Raw genomic sequence first — 8711 nt, forward strand, 5'->3', positions numbered from 1 at the left:
AATTGGGATCTCACAAGGTTCAATCTTTATTAAAGGGCACCCTGGCCCTGAAGAAAACTCTACCTTCCCTAACAAAGCTTAAACACCAGTTGCATAATGCTCAGGTCAGTCTGCGAGTAAATTAACTGCCTGGCAACACAATCTAAACATTCGACAATCCGTAGTTACGATGTCCAGCATCCAATAAAAAATTACCAGATGTGTCAAAGAGATGGGAAATGTGACCCATAACCACCAGAAAAAAGTCTCAATGGAAACAGATCAGAAGTGACAGAGATTAACATGCAAGGGCCTTAAAGCAGCTATTGTAAGTATGTGCAAGGATTTAAAGGGGACCATGAATATACAGGGAGTCCTTGGGTTATGACGGTCTTGACACACGACATTTTGAGTTTACAATGCTCACTCCCATAAAAACTTAAAGAAATCGAGACATGAGTGTTCCAGCTTATGCCGTTAGCATCGTACTTACGGGACTCCGTGGGTGAGCTTGTTTGTTCGTGCGGCGGAAGAACTCGCAGTTACGCGGCCTGTGAGGGCGTTGGTGTCCCCCAGGACGCTTGCCCATGCATCTTGGACTGTTAAAAAGCACAAGTGTTCTGTTTGTGTTAGGCTAGGGTGTGTTTTCGACTTACACCAAATTGGGGTTATGTCACTGTCATAGGAATGGAACTGTGTCATAACCCAAGGACCCCCTGTATTGAAGAGAGAAAAAAGCACAATGTCAGTCTTTCAGGGAAGAAGAAACGGCAAAGAGACCAAAAGGGAGTCTGCTGGTTGAGTCTGTTCCTTTGTACCCAGAAAGGTAAAGTTCCCGGAAGCCACATCCAGCAAGCTCCCCCTCAGATCTCAATGGTTCCTGGAGCCAACCTCAGGAGAATGAGATTCCTACATGTGGTCTAGGTGAATTGCAATTCGTTCCTGACGGCCAAAGCAGGGGGTCTACTCTCCCCCAAGTCAAAGGATTTGTGCTGGTGGCTGAACAAACCCAGGTTCTATCAGCGGAACAGAAAGGGCGTGTGCTGGGAAGGATGTCGGGTTGGTGGTGGACGCTTCCTACCTTGGATTCCGTTCTGCAATTTTGTTACCAAACAGCTCCCCCAACCTAGTGTTTGGCAGGTGTCTACTGTATACTTACCATGTACTGCTCTGATGTTGGCACTGTGGCACAGTGACTTAAATAAATCAGCTGACTGAAAGAAGAACATAGAAGGAACATGCAGGGGAAAGCGTTGGTTGGGAGGGCATGGCAGGTTTCAGATTGTTAAAAACATGGCCTGAGTGGAGCAATGCCCTGGGGACTCGTGAAGGCTGTAGAACCCTGTCTCTAAGCCTCAGGTCAGCGGATAACCGTCATACAATACCAGGGTGGTTAACTCTTTCACAGACTGGCACAAAATTCCTGGTGGATGAGCCCCAGTCTGCGGACCGGCGGTTGAAAACCACTGCTATAAAAGATGGCAGGCCAGTTTGGGAGTGCAGAGTGAAGAACCAATAGAGCCGTGAGGCAAGAAAAATGCATGCTATATTCAAGTTGGAGGCCTGACCAGGCGGTGGCGCAGTGGATAGAGCGTGGGACTGGGACGCAGAGGATCCAGATTCGAAACCCCGAGACCACTGGCTTGAGCGCGCGCTCATCTGGTTTGAGCCCACCAGCTTGAGCCCAAGGTCACTGGCTTGAGCAAGGGGTCACTCGGTCTGTTGTAGCCCCCCCCCCCCCGGGTCAAGGCACATATGAGAAAGCAATCAGTGAACAACTAAGGTGCTGCCGCAAAGAAGTGATGCTTCTCATCTCTGTCCCTATCTGTTTCTCTCTCTCTGCCTCTTCTCTGTCTCTGTCGTGCCTCCCTCCCCCAGCCATCCCCCCATAAAGAAAAAAAGGCTGGAGGCAGAATTCTTTTTGGAGAAGAAATTTTGTTGTTAGTGTCAGCAAAACACTTGCAATTCAGAAAAGTTAGGTTCCAGGATCTGGTTTAAAAAGCAATAACAAAAACAAAAACAGAAAAAACTGAAACAAAATGAAATTGTTGGAAAAAATAAAGTAAAAAACATTTTGAGTTTTGGCTGTTCATACAAGAAGAGAGGGTACAGGAATACTGGGACCTGAGAAAGAAAGGAGAAAATTTTAATGGATGGGAAAGAAAGTTACAAAACCCTCAGAGCTAGTGTTTGTTATACCCTCTCCTCATTTTACAGGGAGCGGGTCATGCAGCTTTCAAACAGCAGAGCCAGGACTTAAATGCAGGAACTCGAAAGCCCGGTGCTCTTTCAGCTTGAAGCCGTGGTGGTGGGTCGTTCATAAATCCTCCCACCTAATCTGTGGAAGAACTCTGAGGTGAAGGTTACAACTAAGTCAGAGGGCTCGGGTGCTCTGCGGAAAGCCCCACAGTGACTTTGGGAACAGGCAGTTTCCTCCGGTTAGTGCTCTGGGTGATGGTCCCACCTCTTCCCCGGAACAAGCCGGTGGTAAACAACCTTAGCTCCGTCTCTGGCCCCCACGCCTCTTGCAACCAGGTGTCTGTGCAACCCAGATTTTCAACTTCCTGATAAACAGGAGACTGGTACCTGGGCCCCTAAAGAATAAAGTACGGTACCTATTTGCATTTGGTTTCCTTTGTATATGACAAGAAGGAAGAGGAGGAGGAGGAGGAGGAGAAGGAGGGGGAGGAGGAGAAGGAGGAGGAGGAGGAGGAGGAGGAGGAGGGGGAGGAGGAGGAGGGGGAGGAGGAGGAGGAGGAGGGGGAGGAGAAGGGGGAGGAGGAGGAGGAGAAAAACGTAAAGAAAACAAAAGCAAAACAAAACAGTATTAATTGCATGGCCCGTTCACCCTGGGAATCTGATTCTCACCGTTTCTCATGCTTTTACAACTTGACTGCTGCTCAGACCTCAGACCCTCCATGCGGTCCAACAGGTGCTGTGCATCGAGTTCTACTTCCTGTCAGTGCTGAGGACCATAGTGAGCTGTTGCACATTCCATTGAAGTATATGGCAATCAATTAGATCAGAGACTCCAGTTGTTCAAAGCACTTTCATAGCTAAAATCTCCCTTGGTTTTCACAGGACTCCTGCAAGGTATGTTGGGTGTGGAAACTCTCTTATGAGCTGAGATAGTAACTCTCCTTGGAGCCAAGTTCAAGTTTGTGTGGTTCATCCTACAGCGCCCAGCAGCATGCCCGGGACATGGGAGACGCTCAGGAAATGACAGCGGCATGAAGAGAGTGACTGTAAAGTGAGCTGCGAGGTGGAGAATGACGAAGGCTGTGGCCCTTTCCGGCTCTTAAAAGTGTCCGATAAGGGCATCCGCCCAGACTGAGACCGGCCCTTATCCTCCGATCGGTATGGAAGTTCCAGCGTGCCAGCTCCCTGGGCACGAGTTTGAGAGGCTCAGAGTCTGGTTTAGGGACAGGTGTCCATTTGGTGCCTATAATAAATAAATACATGGGCATCTATGTGAGTGTGTGCATACATAGATACACACACTTGTGTGTATCTATCTCTTAAAATATGACTAAGACAGCCTGACCTGTGGTGGCGCAGTGGATAAAGCGTCGACCTGGAATGCTGAGGTCGCTGGTTCGAAACCTGCACTTGTCTGGTCAAGGCACATATGGGAGTTGATGCTTCCTGCTCCTCCTCTCTCTCTCTCTCTCTCTCTCTCCTCTCTAAAATGAATAAATAAAAAAATTAAAAAAAAATATGACCAAGACAGAAGATGGGATGATATTCTCTGCCGGAGCCAGAGGAAAGAAGAAGACAGGTTCTGAGACCCCAGTGGCAGCTGTGGTTGGGAGGGTGATGCCAGCCCTGCACCCAGCCTCTCTGCCCAACCACCTTTCTCTCCTCCCTCCGGATCACTGCCCACTGTGACCTGCCCCCTTTCTTCACATGCTTGTCTTGCAAAGCCTTTCGCCATTTCCTTAGCTTCCCCTACACAACGGCTGTGGTCCCTGAGCAAATAGCCCTTCGGTCTCACCGGGCAGGGGCGAGGGGAGAAGGGAGAGGAAGGGAACCCTGGTGGCGTGAGGGTCATACCATCTAGGGCTCTGCTATGAGGGTGCACGTGGACAGCTGGGGATCAATGTCATTAACCGTTCAATGAACCGATGAACAAGTACTTACTGATCTCTGTGTTCTAGGGCTGTCCTAAGCCTTTGCTGCTCTGTTATCTCAGTTCACTAAGTAAAAAGAGGGAAGATCAGAAGACAATCAGCTATCAGCTCTCTTCCCTGGTCTGAAGAAAGGGGCTTGGACAGAGCCATCTCCTGGGTTCTGTCCTGACAGCCACTAGCTAGCTGTGTGATGACGAGACTTCACCCCCCAGCAAGGGTGCCAAGGACTGGCGACTCTCAGCTCTCAAGGTGAACATTACCTCTTGCCGAGACGGTGCCGGTAGCGGTGTCAGCACTTGGCAGGGACAGCCTGCGGCGGAGGACTGCCTCTGATACTGTCCCTTCTGACTTGACATGCTACAATTCTGGTTTCTGTCTATCAATAAAAGGCCAGAATGGGACGGTTAATGAACAAACGAGACTTCATTGCAATCCAGGCAAGAACAGAACATTTCAATTCAAATTAGTCCATTCAAATTCATTTGGAAAACATCTCAATAAACGTTATAAACAATCACTGTTCAAAATAAATAAATAAATAAATAAATAAATAAATAAATAAATAAATAAATAAATAAAGTGATAGAAGATGCACTGGATTGCAAGAAAGGGTATAGGTTTTGAAGCCAGATGGTAAGAAGCTAGGGAAATTCCTTGGCAAGTAGTATGGGGAAACTGAGACAGTTGAACACACTGGCCGAGCAATTTACAGCCAGACACAGGTCACCTCCCGAGAGGTAACACCTAGACCTCAGTTGTATTTTAGCCCCAGGCCCAGGTGGGCAACCCCAGGAGCAGCTGTGATGACTAATGACCCCCTGCCTGGGGGTTGACCAATTGATGGAGACCAGGACCCTGAAAGGACACACCTGGAAAAGCTGACGGATATTCTATTGAAATCCTCCTCGCTATTCCCAGTCTTTAAAAACCCTCGGAACAAAGGAGCCAGCGCGCCCTCCCTCCTGGGAGAGCACCCTGCCTTTCCCTGCCCACCCTTCTCCCGTGTCAGCCCCCACAGGTGGGTATCTCCTAAACTCTCAGGGTCCCCGTAAGACGTCAGGCAGGGGAAGCCACGGGCAGCGGCACTTCGTCCTGGGCTAACAGCTTGAACCTGTCTCTCTAGTTTCCTCATGTGGGCTCATTTCTCTCCCGGAAGGTTTCTGGAGAGCCACGCAGCCCCTCCGAGGCTTTCCTGCTGCGTCTTCCAACCTCGGCCCCTCCTGGCTTTCCCGTTCCCAGCTTTAAAAAACATACTCTCATAATCATCCGGACTCGTCTTGTGAAATCTTTCCTTCATGAAGTCAAGAACCCACACACTACCGGTCGGCTCAAGGCAGACCCAAAGGGCCAGGTCCCCTTTCCGGTAATATTTTCAGAACTCATCCAGCATGATCTTGGATTTAATGTAAAAACCTTGTTTTCCCTATCCAGAGTCTCAGACCAAACCCTGATTCTGAAATGTCAGTTCCCATAGTCATGGGACGGAGGCGGTTCTTAAGTTTCCCTTATTTGAATGAGAAAAACATGTCGTTCTGGAAATTGTACTAATAAGTAGTGCTTTGCGTACTGGGCCACTTGTCAACTTCACAGAAGAGGCCACAAGCAACTGTTGGGGCACTCGTCATCAGCGCCCCAAGAACCTGGAGATAAGGTTCCCATCTGCGTAGGAATTAAAAATTTACTTTATCAGTTTTTTTTTTTTTTTTTTTTTACTTTGGGCAAGTTTCTTAACATCTCTGAGCCTGTTTCTGCATCTACAAATTAATCAACATCTGTTTCCAGTCTGATTTCTTTTCTTTCCCTCAAACTAAATACCCTTTTCCTATGTAAAGCTAACATTTTCCCTACACCCCGACTTCCACCTTCTCGCTCTCCTCTCAGACCTTGTTCCATCTGCCACACTGTTCCTCTCACCCCTGCTGGTCCCTAGCCCTAACGCCTATGAACACATTCTAATCTTTTCTGTCTTAACCCATCACTCACAACCCAGCTCTCCCTCTAATTGTGGACCAGAGAACTTTTCACTGTTATTCCACACACTTCTCAAAATGTAGATTTATACTTGTTAACTTACATCCCAATAATTTCTTGATTCAGTCTCAACTCAAACTAGCTTATATCTCCATTTATATTACCCTAATATCCTAATGAATACTTTAAAAAATCTTTTCAAATTAAAGTCTCATATACATACAGAAAAATGCATAGAAGTGTGCAGTACAAAGAATGATCACATAGCCTGACCAGGCGATGGCTCAGTGGATAGAGCTTCGGACTGGGACGCGGAGGACCCAGGTTTGGAACCCCAAGGTCGCCGGCTTGAGCACGAGCTCATCCGGCTTGAGTGGGGGCTCACCAGCTTGAGTGTGGGGTCACTGGCTTGAACGTGGAATCATAGACATCATCCCATGGTCACTAGCTTGAGCTCAAGATCACTGGCTTAAAGCCCAAGGTTGCTGGCTTGAGTAAGGGGTCATTCGCTCTGCTGTAGCCCCCAAACAAGGCACATATGAGAAAGCAATCAATGAACAATTAAGGAGACTAACGAACCACAACGAAGAATTGATGCTTCTTATCTCTCTCCCTTCCTGCCTGTCTGTCCCAATCTGTCCCTCTCTCTGCCGCGCGCGCACACACACACACACACACACACACACACACACACACACACAAAAGATCACATAGTGAACACACCTATGTATCTGCCACTAGGTTAAGAAATAAGATATTAGCAGCACCCAGAATCCCTATGGTGTCCTCTCAATTATTACTTCCTCTTTCCTCTCTAAATCTAACATCATCCTGACTTCTCATACCATATATTTGTTTTGCCTATTTTTAATTTTATATAAATGGAAACTTACATTAGGTATTCTTTTGTGTCTGGCTTTTTTGCTCTATTATGTTTGTGTGAAATAGCCACGTCATTGTCTGTAGCAGTGGGGTGTTCATTTTTTACTGCTGTATAGTATTCCGTTGTAAGAATGTGCTGCAATTCATCTGTTTCACTATTTATAAACATTTGAGGCTATTTCCAATTGGAAGCTATTTCAAACAGGGTTTACAGGATCATTCTTGTGCAGGTCTTTTTGGAGTACATGTGCACATATTTCTTCATCGGTTTTGAAAGGAAAGAAGTAGTTTGGTTGGGACCACCTTAAAATAGGTTGAGAAAATTAAGGCACAATAATATTCGACCAATTGGACAAGGTTATCATGAAGAAATTCTAAATTTACCCAGAGATGCCTAAGACACGGTGCAGCCAAGAGAAGGTATTTGGGAAAGACATGTGCCCTTGCATGCGGGAATACACCGAGAATAGGGAACAGAAATACACTGTGTAATTAAGCACAAAATTGCAGAGGCCCAGAGTAGAGGCGACTTTTAGAATTTCAGGGCTAAAACTAGACAGTTTAATACCAGGGCTGGACTCCTCACTTCTGCTCACCCATAGTCTGTGACAAGAGAGTCACCTGGAGGCCAAGCACAAGAGGGGGAAGGGAGCTGCAGCCTGGGGGGTCACATCTATAGATGATCCTAGACATCTTGCCGCCAGAGCGTCTTCTTCCCTCCGCCTTGCACACCTGAAACTGAGGCTAATACCTCTGGGGAAGGAGCAACTGAAGAGGACTCTATTCCTCCCACTCTTCTCACCCTGGTCCTGGGAGGGGAAGGGAGCCAGGGAAGTTGCCCTGGGAGCAAGTGGGGCTTATCAGATGCAGACTTTCACACCCGACAGCCGCTAGAGGTCTGGGCATGTCTGGAGGAAACCAGTAAACGTGAGAAGGATGCAGGAGGAGCTGAAAGATTGCACTGGGATTTGGGATTAGAAAACGGAGTGTGACTAGCTGCAACTATACCATCACCACCATCCCTTACATGTGTATTACAGAAGAGCTGACAAAGAGCTTTCTGTTCCTTATCTCTGACACGTCAGTGCGGAGAGGGGGGCAGGACAGGGCCTACCCACATTTTGTTCATCTGCTCAGGAACACGCTGGCTGGTTTGTTCCTTTTTATTTTATATTCCACATATCAGTGCTATCATACTGTTCTTGTCCTTTCTCATCTGACTTTTTTTCACTTTGCATAACACCCCCCAGACCCACCCATGTCACAAATGGCAAGATTTTATCTTTTTGTGGCTGAGTAGTATTCCACCGTATAAAAAAGCAGGAGTGGGGGTGGGGTGCAGATACAGGCTCAACACCCAGAGTGGCCATTTTGGGGAAGCTGCTACCTCTGTCTCAGCTAGAAGGTCAGGAAGCTGCCATCATCTGTCTTTATGTAGTCATCCAGTGAAGGAGAAAATGAACAAAAACCAGACTCATAGATACATACAGCAGAGGGAAGGGGGGTGTGGGGAAGAAAAAGAGAGTAAAGAGGGGTAAATACATGGTGATGGAAGGAAATTAAACTTCTCTGGGTGGTGAGCACACAAGAGATGTTGAATTATCAGGTTGTACCTCTGAAATTTATATAATGTTATTAACCAACGTTACTGCAATAAATGGAAGAGGAAAAAAAAGACACAGCGAAGGCAGGGTCTGGACCCTTGGCCACATCTCCAGTCCCCGCCCAGGAGCCCATCTGGCTGTCCTC

The sequence above is a fragment of the Saccopteryx leptura genome, chromosome 11 (genome assembly GCF_036850995.1).
Source record: "Saccopteryx leptura isolate mSacLep1 chromosome 11, mSacLep1_pri_phased_curated, whole genome shotgun sequence".
In the NCBI taxonomy this organism is placed as follows: Eukaryota; Metazoa; Chordata; class Mammalia; order Chiroptera; family Emballonuridae; genus Saccopteryx; species Saccopteryx leptura.